The 13,729-nt window shown below is 34.9% G+C and overlaps 1 protein-coding gene across 4 annotated transcripts in view; it reads left to right on the top strand.

Annotated features, from left to right (window-relative positions):
• Nucleotides 1–1,646: 1,646 nt before the first annotated feature.
• Nucleotides 1,647–13,729, top strand: part of LOC121727329 (mitogen-activated protein kinase-binding protein 1) — a 98,830-nt gene continuing 86,747 nt past the window's right edge. For all 4 annotated transcript variants that reach the window (XM_042115103.1, XM_042115102.1, XM_042115101.1 and 1 more), the window contains exon 1: nucleotides 1,647–1,955. The gene's annotated coding sequence lies outside the window, so the exon portion shown is untranslated. The remainder of the gene's footprint in view (nucleotides 1,956–13,729) is intronic.

Raw genomic sequence — 13,729 nt, 5'->3', positions numbered from 1 at the left:
TCTGCTTACATAAATCCCGAGGTCAAGCGAAATGAAATCAAATATACGTACCATAATCCGAATTCATACGACATCTGGGTGTATATCCAAACAAATAAAAAGGCTCTTGACCCCCATCTTCTGACACCGCAATAGTTAATGGCCAGAAAGTCACAAACTAAATCTTGAAAAGAAACTTCTCGTCTATGAAAGTATCCTAAAGTATAGTCTGACAAAAAAGTAAAGAAATTAAAAAGTGGCAGCACCGTAGTGTCATCCCTTTTTCTTAGATTGATTTGAAAGGGATGACACTACAATGTTGCCACTTTTTAATTTCTTCACTTTTTTGACAGACTATATATTATATATCTGGATCTACGGCAGTGTTGCCAGATCAGGGGATTTCCCCCTAGATTTAGGGGGTTTTCGACCAAGTTAAGGGCAAAACAGGGGGAAAAAATATTAAGGGGATTTTTTTGGGGAAATCCAAAATACACGTCAAATACAGTTTTTTTTGCAAAATATCACGTTCCTAATATATTTTTTACCATCTTTAAATTACTTGAGCGCCACAACAACTAATCGAGGTCGAGATTCGAGATGTTGAAAAGATGAATACAGTTCGACAAGGCTTTATTTTTAAATGAATATGTAATGATGTCAATGGGCGCTGCTGGTAAAGGAGAACTGTCAAAAATGACGTTTTTGTATGATAGAAGCGTTAGAACTCCTTTTCTCGCCACGTTCATATAAAGCCTTGTCGAGCTGTAATAAAGTTTAGTAATATATTTTTATTGAATATTAAAAGAAAAAAGTAATCAAATTAGTTCAGGGGTACGGCGCCGAGACCATCTGGCAACACTGCTACGGCATCTAGCTGTGGGGAACAACATCTCCATCAAACCATCCTGCAGAGCTTTTGTAAAAAGTCTTTAAAAAATGGGTAGTTAGTCAGAGTAACCTTTATTTTTAAATAGCACTTTCAGTATCGGTACCAGAGAAAATTCAAATTATATTGTGCATTGATATTTATTTTAGCGAAAGCTAAAAGAAAAAAGTGTGTTGATTAAGAAAAAATACACTATGATTGGTTTTCCTTTTCTCATTTTCTACTAACAAAAACAGGAGTTGGTGGATCCAGCAGTGTGATAGTTGCGCGATTTGGGAGTGCTACTGCACTGGTGCAGCTGTCATAGATAATACAATATAATAATAATTTTAATAGAGGCAGCTGCATTGGGTGCGTGCTCCGAGGACGAAATCTTGTCCTTGTGAATATTATCAGGGCGAGCGAAGCAAGCCCACAACATGTATAATTTTGTGGTACACTTTTCGGAAAAAGTATCACGCCTATTGATTTGTGCTATTTTATTTTATTAATTTTTATTATAAATATTATGTGTTATCATCAGTCAGTCAAGGTTTTTTTTAATGTAGATGTGTCATCATCAGTCAGTCAAGGTGTGAAGACGCGATCCCTTACAAAGCTCGGCTTTGAACTAGTGATAGACAGAAAAGATTATAAAAATAACTCAAAAAAAATTGGAAAAAATTTGGGGGAAATTAAAATTAAAAAAGGGCAATACTCAATTTTTGTGACATTATTGTGACGTGAACGCTGAACGGAGACCGGTGATCTTGTTTCTTCATTCAGCATTCTCGTTAGGACTTCGAACAATCCAATCAATTATTTTTGGAAGAATTCGATTTTACAAAGATTTTACATACACGGTTTTAGTTGTTTACTAGGAAACTAACATAAATATACATAGGTGGACATTTTACCGTGTAAACAGTGTAGATATAAAGTTTTTATTCAGTGTTTTTATTATTGTGCTGTAGAAACCTGTGAACAATGTGAAAATCAAGAGACCGACGCACAGTTTTGTCGAGTTTAACGCAATAATTACTCTTTATCGCATATCCTTATCATAACTATTGCATTTCCGATGTCCTGGCGTTCATAGTTTATTTTGGTGAGTAACTTGATTCATTAGATCACACCTGCAACTCTTTGTATCAATTTACTAATTCAAAATTCAGAGATTGAGTTGTCGTTTTTTGGATAAACGGTGAAAGTGTCAAACGGATCATTTTCTGACCTTTGAATGTAATTGTATCCATATTTTAACAAAACAAGTCTAACAGGCATTGTGAATGATTTTTATACTCATTTGAATGAAATTTCCATATGAGGAAAATTATTTGAATTGAGCATAAAAATCCCATTTATTGCTCATTTGAATAAGTGGTGTCAATAAAAGCTAATATTTAAGTTTGCGTGATGTTGATAACGTTATTGCATGTGTATGAATCATATTGGATTGATAATATAAAAAAAAAACAGTACAGTTTTACTAAAAACATTAATTGGTAAAATCTTTTGGTGTAGGTACCTACACCAAAAGAATTTACCAATTAATGTTTTTAGTTAAACTGTATTATATTTTATATATTTTGTATAATATTTTTGTATTATATTTTGTATAATATTTTTACTAATATTATAAATGCAAAAATGTGTCTTTTTGCGACTGTGACATACTGAGTTTTATCACGGGAAAATGATCAAACCTCAGCAGGCGCCTAGGCATCCTAGTTTTCAAATTAATTTGCTAAACTTCCAAGTTTCCGATAACAATAATGCTAAGTACTCACATACGGTTTTGCTCAATAGCAATTACGTTGAGCAAAACCCGCGGCTCCATCTTTCGTCCACACATTTAGCATTGCTCGATAGTTTTATTCTAAATTGATGTATTTCATTCCATCAATCCGGCTCGATCCAGTACCATCAATCCTTCAAGCGGCTCGATGCGAGCCTTCGAGCTGTCAGTTTTGTGGTCCACACAGTAATTATTACTCGATTTGGAGTAAAACTATTGATCAAAACCATATATTGTGAGTACTTAGCATAAGATAAACTTATTGTCACTAGTCACTACTATCACATCTTGATTAAACTAGATTCATGATATGGATAATATTAATAACAAACACAAAAGCATATCATTTGTTTTATCATTTGATAAAAATATGAGGACATTCTTGTGTAGCTTTAATTTTTTTGTAATATGGCTTCAGTATCATCACATACTTAAAATATGTTATTAGTGCAACAGGACACACTGACCTCGGAACCTATAGTTGTGAGATAATACCTCAACGCAATAATATATGATTTAGATGAATAGAATTCAATAATATTCAAATGATTACCATTTTTCTTATTTAACGTCTTGCTTAAGTTTTAGCTACTAAATAATTTATTAATGAAAGTGTAACAAGTATAAAAACAATGTTGCTTGTGGTTATAAAATATTTTGTAAATTTATATAATATGAATATATTCTACAGAATAGTATTAAAATACATCATATAAATTATGTTTTTGGAACATAATACCATCACAGTAATAAAACAACATTATTACGAGCAAATCTTTTAAATATTAATTTACTTTTAAGATCACTATGCTATATTAGTATGTCACTAGTTTAAACCGCCTGTTGTGTAAGATCATAATTCAGATGATATTCAGATAATATTTTGTAACAATACATGTTTGAGTTACCAACCAACAAATATTTTTATGGACTAAGTAACAATACATTATTAAATCATAAAATTATATTAATTTGTATTTAAAAGAATATTAACACAGTAGGAAATACACAAGTTCTCTTAGGGTGGGTTGCACCAACTTACTTAACTATAACTTTAACTACAATGCAAAATGTCAAATCTTTGGTTAAAGTAAAAAATGGTTGCCATATTTTGCCTTAACCATAGAGCTTGACAAGGCTTTAAAATTTAAATGCATGTGGCGAAAAAAGGCAGATGATGAGATGACAGAACTGTCAAAAATTGTGTTTTTGTATGATGACAGTGTTAGTTAAAGTGTCTGGTAAAGGAGAACTCCTTTACCAGCAGCGCCCCCGCCCACATTCATATAAAGCCTTGTCGGACCAACAACGTCTTCTGTCAAATTCTGTGGTCAAAGTTAAGGTTAAAGTTAAATTTGCCTTAACTATAACCATAACTTTGATCATCATAACTATAAAAATAAGTGCACTTAAATTAATTATATTTTATTTTACAAAACTAGAACATATAAAATGCGGAACCAATTTGGCTGAACTTTAGTATGGAGATTCATTCATTCCCAGGTTGTTGAGCAGTTTTTTTAGCTATCAAATATACAGTTTCTGGCGGATAAACGAATATCGATACAACAAGGTTGTGGGTAACATCTAGCACTAAATAATATGTCCTATTATCTCAGTACATAACATGTAGTAAGAAGTATTAGGTAATTGTTACATACACAACAACTGTGAGTTGTGACATAATTTTTATGGATGCTACAAGTAGCATTCATTTCTTCATATTTTGGAGTAATCAGTCCTCTCTTCACACTCACGCCCGTCTTTCATATGCCAGGTGAAAAAGGACGACGCGGAATCATCGATATAGATTAGTTTTTTCCTAATAACTCCGATAAATATATTATACAGCATTTTTAAAATCTGCCAGGTCAGGCAGTGTCTCAATGATAGAATTTTATACAATGTGTTAAAATAAGTTAGTTTAATGCACGGTTATGGCAATATATTATGAAAAATTGGTGAAAATAAGATGCATCTTTGTGATTTTTTTCTATCGAGAAAATTTTAAGATATCGTGTTTTCGCTCCGATCAAAATATTCTTGGAAATATAATATTGTAGTACCGTATCTAAGTTTAGAAAATGAAACACAATTCGAGGCTTATTTTCAAGTATAAACATGAATTATAAAATCGACAATTTTGAGTTAGTCGCGCCCTTGAAGTGCAATTAAAAAAACTATAGAAAATATTCGAATAAGCCACCTTACTAATATTAATTTGTGATGGTAACAAAAGAAATTAAATAAAGATCATAATAAAGAAAATGCTACTACTGCTTACTACGATAAACAATTGTTTACGTAATAAAATGATATCTTATCATTCACTCACATGATACGTTTTTTGGCAAATCTATTTTACTTATATCAGTCAAAGTCGCAAATCCATTATTTGATAACTAAGTGGCATTGAAGCAGGATCGTATTAATATGAAGTAGGGAAATAGTATTTAGAATAAAATAATTTTAATATTAAATAAAAGGTGAGACCGCACTAAGGCTGGTATAAATAGTCAGTACTCAAGATGCGACCCGGTCTCAAGACGCGATTCGGCTCTGTGATTGGTCCCAATTTTGACAGCCAACCAATCATAAAGCCTGAACCGTGTCTTGAGACCGAGATGCATCTTGAGTACTGACAAGAGTCTTGAGAGCTACAGCGGATCGACGCGACATTTTAAGGCGACTTCCGATCCTCGTAGCACGCTACATAAATCGATCGATCTACATAAATTCATATTAATTATTGCTGAAGGCAGGTCAAGTAGCCCTGATGTCACTGCGACCCTTAAGGATCTATTGTGACTAAATTCATATTAAATATTAAGAAATTTAAAAAAAAACCCCGCCAAACAACTTTAAAAAGTAATGAAATAATATATTTTACTGACTTTAATTTAAAGTGATATTTTAGTCCATAATTGTTGTCAAGGTGTGTCGGGGGACCGCTAATGTAGATGTTTGATTTCACATAACACTATAGTGTAAGGGTCAGTTTTCAGCGAACCAAATCGAGACAATCAGTGACATGGCGATACAAAATGCAAAAGACACTGTTGGCGGTCCCCCGACACACCGTGACAACAATTATGGACTAAAATATCACTTTACACTTAGGAATTATTTAAACTTAAAGTCAGTAAAATAGATTATTTCATTACTTTTGAAAGTTGTTTGGCGGGGGTTTTTTACATTTCTTAATTTAATTTTATTTCATGCTTTTTAAACTTGTGTTGGTTATAGTGCAGAATAATTCCTATCAACAGGATCATATTATATCCCAATGAATACATCTAGGAATGTCCTTTTAGATGAGTCCGTCAATATGAGTCCAAATATGAAACCTCCACTTTGGGTTCATATGGAGCTCGGCTCCTATACAATCCAGGTGATGCTGCAGCAGCAGCATGCAAACATTTATTGGTTATCTACGTCTTACTAGTTGTCTCAATTAAAATGAGCCCAAACACGAAACCATTGTTCTAAGTTGGTGAGGAGTTGGGTATCCTATTGATTACCAGGTGATGCTGCAGCACCAGGTCAACTTTCCATTAATGTGTTAATATTCATAAATGTCACAAACTAGAATGCAATAAAGCCCACCAAACGTCTGCAAGTTGCTAATTGGCCCTTCACGAACCAGATGAACCGCGCAGCACGGAGCAGACTGATGATGATGAACTATAGCTAAGAAAACTCTCAATGAAGTCAGCTTTCAAACAAAAAAAACTAGATCAAAATCGGTCCACCCGTTTGGATGTTACGACGCCACAGACAGACAGACAGACAGACAGACCGACACGTCAAACTTATAACACCCCTCTTTTTTGTCGGGGGTTAAAAAATGGTAGGTGTTGTACTGCGTTGCCGACAACTTTGATCGTGCAGAAATTATTTATCACGATGTAACCGCAAATTTAACCATTTCTCGGGACTCAAAGTATCTCCATACCAAATTTTATCCGAATCGGTTCAGCCGTTTAAGCGTGACGAGACAACAGACAGACAAGACAAACTTTCGCATTCATGATAGTACAAGATTAGTTGATCGCTTTGTTGTAGGTTAAAACGTTCAAAAGAAGCCACATATTGTGTAAATATACTGAATAGATATATATATTTATACTCAAGTCACATACACACGTTTTGTATCAGAATACGTAAAACAAGGCCTACTTAAGATTACGTAAAAGTCCCAGTACTTACATTAAGATGCTAAGATAAGACTTAGGTAATTGATGTAATTGTTATTAGGTAGTACCTAGTAAGGTATGGTACTGATTATTATTTATTGTCTATTTTTGTCTATAATTATTCTAAATTTTTAGATGTAGTAGGTAATAGGTACAAATTATCACGAAGAAACTAAGATAAGAAAATAATTGAGCTTCATACTTTATCGAAGTTTAGGTAGACCCTCAGAACTGGATACCTCCTAGGGTAACCGGGACGTAAACTCAATAGTTGCTGGTCGTTCACCTTTATAGGGGTCATAAAAAGGCAAACTTTTAGCTTTTATAAAATGACGAAATTCTGACTGTCGCTGGCTCTTACTCTAATAGTCCAGATACAAAAACCATTAATATATATATATTTTAATATGACTAGGTCTAAGATAATTGGATTTTAGAGCCATATAAAATGAATACATTAATACTAGCGACCTTTATTAAATGCGGAATGATGAATTTATAATGCAAACAGCATAAAATGTTCTTTTCCGTCGTATCTGGATTTTTTGGCACGAGTTTTACAATCTGCAATATTTATACTTATATTTAAAAATATTATGCCAGTTGATACCAAAATTGTAACACTACATTTTGTGATTAAAATATGTTAAAATCCACCACAACAATAAATATAATAACCGGTTTACCGGAGGCCCAATCCCCTAACCCCTACCCTATTCCCTTCCCTACCCTCAACTATTTCCTTCCCTTCCCTTCCCTACCCTCCCCTATTACCCTATTCCCTCTTAAAAGGTCGGCAACGCACTTGCAGCTCTTCTGATGCTGCGAGTGTCCATGGGCGACGGAAGTTGTTTTCCATCAGGTGTCCCGTTTGCTCGTTTGCCCCCTTATTTCATAAAAAAAAAAGAGTTTTATACTTTAAATTTTAACCTTAAAATCTTATCTTAATATATATATTTCTTGTGTGCGTGTGTATGTGACTGAACTCCTCCTAAACGACTGGACCAATTTTGATGAAATTTTTTGTGTGTGTTCGTGGAGATTCGAGAATGGTTTAGATTTACAGTTTGGTCTACTGGAAAATGTTTTTTCAATTAATTTCTTATTTATAAGGAGTTGTTGATTTTGGAATGTTTTACATTAGATCCGGCGGACGGCGCTATCATCGCATTCAATATTATTCTATTTCAATTTTAGTTTGTCCTGACAGATGGTGCTACGATTAATTTGAAAAAAAATTTGTTATTCAATTCATGTGCTGATTAAAATATTAAATAAATAACAATTAGGCTACAATTTTAACCGACTTTCAAAATGGGGGAGGTGTTATGTTCGTTTTCTTATATTCAACGATTACTCCGCCGTTTGTTAACCGATTTTCAAAATTTTTCTTTTGGTATATAGGGTATCATCCCAATTTGGTATTATATTCAGAAAAGTGGTGATCTGATGAAGGATCCATAAGTAATCGAGGGAACTCCTCAAAACTTATAGGGAAACATATGGTGACTTCGGTTTCGTGAGAAGTATTCTAAGCATATGCTACCAACAAGTAAGATTTTGCACCGAGATATACCTGGTATACCGTGGTTCGGAAGGTGCTGAGAGAATTCCTGATTCTTTATAGATACAAGTTTGGGAGTTTCGGCGTTGTTTTAAGAACAGAAAGCATATGCTACTATGCAAATTACATTCTTCATCATCATCATCATCATCATCACTACCATATTATACCATTTCATAGTCTTTTAGATCGAGACTCGAGTTTGTCAAGCGATAATTAAAAAAAATCTATATCTACCTAATATTATAAACCTGAAGAGTATGTTTGCTTGAACGCGTCAATCTCAGAAACTACAGGTCCGATTTAAAAACTTATCTCAGTGTTAGATAGATCATTTATCGAGTAAGACTCATCATTTATCGAGAAGGTTATATTATATTATTACTCTAAGACTAATACGACAGAAGAAACTCAGGGAAATGTGGGAAAAACGGGGGAAATATTTTTTATGGGAAAATGTAGCTACGGATTCTGTAAAATTTCTAATTTACGCGGGCGAAGCCGCGCGGGACATCTAGTTATATATAAAATTCTCGTGTCACAATGTTCGTTCCCGTACTCCTCCGAAACGGCTTGACCGATTCTCATGAAATTTTGTAAGCATATTGATATTGAGTAGGTCTGAGAATCGGCCAACATCTATTTTTCATACCAAAAAATATTTATATGGCAAAACAACATTTGCCGGGACAGCTAGTATCTTATATTTATATTATGTATTATGTAGTGGTAGTACGTCTACTTCTCCGCAGTATACACTTACGTGTTGGTACTTGGTAATACTTTTATTACAAGTGTGCTGTCTCTTGACTGCACTTTGTGGTATTAAAAGTATGTACTACCAATACCTTTAATACGGCGTCTCTTACTTGAAAATAATGAAAAACTAATTTAATTGCGCGTATAAAAATGATTTTGCCGAAAGCCATTCCTTTTCGTATGTAATAAATTGTCGCACTGCTAGTCATAATATTTAAAAACATCCTTTATTAGTTATTACTCACTATATAATGATAGTAGTATGAGTAACCTAACGGAGACCACACATGTACCGTTGTGTGGGAAAGGTTTTTGTTCAACAATTGTACATTTTGGTGGTGGTGTGATGAACTCAAGTCTCCACTGCGGAAGTTATTAGTATCCACGCTTTGTTCAAATAATCCCAAAAATAAGTAAATTCTTGGTAACGTTGACGACTGACGATCGAGACTCTTGGCATTATAAGATAGGTCTTAAGATCATACAGTTACGAAGTTATAATGAGCTACTCACTCTACTGTTGTCTTCGACAAAGCGATAGAAAAGTTTATATTAGGTTAAAATTTGTACAAAATATTTTGACTAGCCTCCTGGTTTGGACAATTATTTATTTAATTTGGGAATTCATCAGTGTCCTTTCGCCTTTGGAGGATACACATTGTGTAATTAGGTGGGTCTTTAAATTATAATATTTACTTTAAATAATTAAGTCTATTGCGTGCCATTGAAGCAACGAAGGTGCGCGCAACATCTAATTGTGTAATAGGAAGGTGTGTGATGGATAAACATCTCTTAAAGTTGCTTTTCACACTAACAAAAGTTCAGGGTCAGCGGTAATTCGCTATGGTACTATGATAACACTGCTGCAGTGGTCTTATTGGTGTCACACGCAATAGTCGCTGTATTTGTATAGGATGATGCCGTAATCGCAGACATTGGTATATGGTATTTGGGTAAAGCGTATTGTGAGAGATTTCACACATTGCGAAGTACTATGCTGGTTAGTTACGTGGTATCTGCTTCTAGCACAGTTGAAAAGAAGTGAGAGTCGTGCAGGCGTCAGAAAGGGTCTAAAAGGACATCTTTATTTTTATACATTTATTTTATTTTCTTCTTCTTGACTTGCGCTTAGTTCTGCTATAATATAACTCTATATTTAGGTTGAGGGAACATATTATAGTAATACTTCTTCAATAACGGATCTCGTTTGTCAGCTTAGCTCAACTATGTATTTCATATAGAGACTTTACAAGAGCTAATTTTGTTGCGGGTCCGAAGACAGTCTTAGCTTGATGTTCCGCTTAAACCACTTAATAGGTTTTGTCGTGGTAGTGGTGGTTGGTTACTAGTTACTACAGTCGATCCTTGCTCACAGAAGGTCCAGTGGTGGGAATGTAAGTGTGCCAATACCAGTTATAAAAAGAGGATAACAATCCAAGCATTTGCTACAGGTGTATGTAAATCCACGCTTCTCTCGCTAATCAATTGCATTTCCATGGATACTTGTCATTCGATGCAGTGTTGTGTCACATACGAAACAACCTGCTCGAGTTAGTTATTTCGAAAGGGACCTTGGGTCTCGGGTAACTAAGGCCGGTGTAACTCGTTCAATAGTCGGAATCGCCCTTTTCCACTCCTTTATGCTTGTGGAATAAAGGGATCGAAATTTGAATACAATTTGACAGAAGAGAAGAGTAAGGAAGAATTCCCGAAATTTATGTTATTAAAATATTTATTGTGATAGTTTTATTAAAGTATATTCCTAGGCTGTGTAATTTGAATGGATTCTACACTCGGCAATGTAAATTCTTCATGGTCGGTTAATATTGTATGAGAATTTGCATGCAATGATACATTTTCATTGTTCAGTAATCGCGCTGGTTGACGAAGAGAGAGGTTGCCTCGTTTGATGTTTATCATCATTATAATTTAATCAGCTGGGTGTTCGCACACAAGTCTGCTGATGTGTCATTAAAATATGACGAGATGCTTTATAGATTTGGCTCACCTTGAAAGTTACTAGGGTAGGGACTACCCTACCCTAGTGACTTTCAAGGTGAGCCCGATCCTTATTCAACACTAGTTTAATAAGGATCAGGGATCTAACATTCAGATTATAAAAGCTCTTATTCAGGAGACACAAAGAACCTTAGGTAATCTTGCCCTGCCAACCCTATTTCTGCGCTATTTCTGAAACTCGGATTGCTAAGATAGGAATAAACCGAATTGATGACTTCTAGACTGGTCATGGACACGTCATTTAGGCCGTTAACCCTTTTCGCAAGGTCACGATTGTCGAAAAGATCGAGTACATTGTTGTATAGCATAATTTAGATTTCCTATTGGTGAAGATGATAATGCAGGCAGCAGGCTTAAGATTTGAACTTGTTTTATTTCTAAGTTGTACGTATACTTGGACCTAAGTTGTAAATTTTTCCACAGTGCAGTGAGCAGCTGCAGCCTGCAACCTATGCGGTTATCAGAGTACATATTTATAACAGCGACTTTGATGACTTTAAGAGTTTCAAAAGTTAAAGAAAAGTGTCTTTTGCAAAAATACTTGGTAGCAGTATTCTAGGTTCGTAAAGTAGACCACTACCTTAGATATCTATGATAATATCAGTTGTCACCACACTCAATAAAATACACAAAAGATCACAGTGAGCTGGTCCGAAATCCATTTTAATCTTGTTTCGAATTAAAATAGGATTAAGATACAAAACTGAAATGAAAACTCATTCGAGCGGAATTTAGCCGTTAATATCTCAACTCGTGGCTCTTAATGTTTTCAACCCTACAGCTCTCTGATTATGCTTCAAATTTCATTCCTTCGGTTAAGCAAAAGTATATAATAGCATAATACTACGTACCATTGCGGAATAAAGTAGAGTTTTGATTGTTTTTGGTAAATGAGAAGGGTTTACTGGCTTGGAGCCAGTTGGTTAGTCATTGGGAATATAAATATCTATTCAGCTTGGAAAACCCGGGGACTTGTTTTAAACTTACAAGGAAGCAAGTTCATAATGCTTGTGGCTTGCGAGTTGCGACTTGCGATATTCAACTAAAAATATATCCTATGTGTAGAAAAACGTGAAAAAAAGTTACATATATATGAAACCTCAACTAAACTTAAATTAAACACTTCTTGTTTTAGGTACTCATTATTTATCATCAAAATTATAGTCGATATGTTCTGGTTGCCAGTGTTTCTTGTTACTGGTAAAGAATAGGAAATAAACTTTTTATCGTCCTATCAATCTTGAATGTTCAGCAATTATTTGATAACGATCTCTTGTTGTGAACGCTGCAAAACGACACCTCGCGTCTTCAGTATGATCATCACTACTAGCCTCTTGTTTATTGAACATAGTATTCGTAAGGGAGCTGGGAGACACAAAATTATGCTGTTTCTCAGGGGTTTTCACGGGAGTAAGGGCCTTTTTTACCACTTTCTGATAAAGTGCCGAATAGGCTATTCACAGCTTTTTTTTTTGAGAATCTCTCCATACTTCATCTGTCAAGTTAAGTGGTGGATAGCCTATTCGGCACTTATCAGGAAGTGTTGAAACAGGCCCTAAACCTTTTAAATAGCTTCATTGATTCGTTAATGTTTTAAATTAAATAATGAATTCATCAAATATTGTCAAAAACCTTATAAACGTAGCATAAATTGTTGGTTTCATACGTTCAGAATATAGTTTCGTTGCAGATGGGGCATATCTACTTATTGAACTTGGCACAGATTCATCAAAAATTGTCCATCAGCAATTTTGCATGAAGTCTCTTCGCGTTCGAAATTGAGTTTTAGAATTGCAGTCGTAGTCGGGAATTCATTCCAATTTGTAAGTTGTGACCGCTGAGTCACGTCGTACTAGTAAATTATTTTCCCTATTATGAAAGTGAAATGAAAGGTTGTCTCGGAAAGCGGTTGCAACTCGCAAGCAACGCGTCCGATAAGATAATATGGGTGTGTTTCTGTGTGTTATTCTAGTAGTCGACTTATCTAGACTACCGATCGAATATTATAATTAGATTCGAAAATTCATTTCAAATATTGACCAAAACTATATTTACAGTACCTACTCTGTGAGTTTTCTATCATGGTCTTCTTTACTAGGAGTTCTGCGCATTCACGACTTTGCAGTAATCCCATGTAGAGTAAAGAGTGCTTTCTATGACCAGGCAGAGACGAGAGAGGAGGATATGAGAGATTAAAAATTCGATGCAACTCATTAGTATAGACTAGAGTATAGAATATAGATTATAGAATATCATAATGGTATCTGCGCCGTCACTCTACTTGGCCTATGATACAAGCGATAGAGGTTTTGATTGTAGCAATCCCATATAATAATAATAGCTCCCACACCGATTTCGGTGACGGTGGCCGGTTTCATTGAAACCAGGCCAGCTACGCAGGAGTAATTTTATAGTGCCCAAGTGTGTGCGCAGTACACAAGAGCACTCTCTGTTCCTTTACTCTCATAACCCAGTGGGACGGAAGACCGACACGACTGGCGAGAGATCAGGCGCAGGACCGACTTTTTACATGCCCATCCGACGCA

The sequence above is a fragment of the Aricia agestis genome, chromosome 5, assembly GCF_905147365.1.
Source record: "Aricia agestis chromosome 5, ilAriAges1.1, whole genome shotgun sequence".
Lineage (NCBI taxonomy): Eukaryota > Metazoa > Arthropoda > Insecta > Lepidoptera > Lycaenidae > Aricia > Aricia agestis.
The sequence above is the reverse complement of the archived record's forward strand: the minus strand, read 5'-3'. Positions and strand labels throughout refer to the sequence as shown.